Here is a 451-nt window from a genome sequence, read left to right on the forward strand (position 1 = left end):
CCTGCCTGCCTGCCTGTCTGCCTGCCTGTATGCCTGCCTGCCTGCACCACGTCCCTACACCCACGCTAACCACCCCAGCAGGGCAAGTCCAGTGATAGACTATGTATGTGCAGCCTATACTACCCTCCTGCCTCATGTCACAGCTATAATGTGCTACAGAGTTAATTACGTACACAGACTATAAGCAGCTCTAGGCTCGGTTAGCCGTTAATCATCATGATTGCATGGCAATGATGTTAGGCTGCTGTGATGATTCAATGTGAGCACGCGATACGATGGTAATCTCACTGTGCATATATGCTCTACGCATGATATGTAGATATTGCGTGTGTTCTTACGTGTGTTCAAGCGTGTCCATGACGTTAACTCAGTCATTGCGTGTGCTATTTGTTTTTAAGTATTCTGTCTCTCTTTCTCTCTCTCTCTCTCTCTCTCTCTCTCTCTCTCTCTC

Source organism: Priapulus caudatus, unplaced genomic scaffold (assembly GCF_000485595.1).
Source record: "Priapulus caudatus unplaced genomic scaffold, Priapulus_caudatus-5.0.1 Scaffold2226, whole genome shotgun sequence".
Lineage (NCBI taxonomy): Eukaryota > Metazoa > Priapulida > Priapulimorpha > Priapulimorphida > Priapulidae > Priapulus > Priapulus caudatus.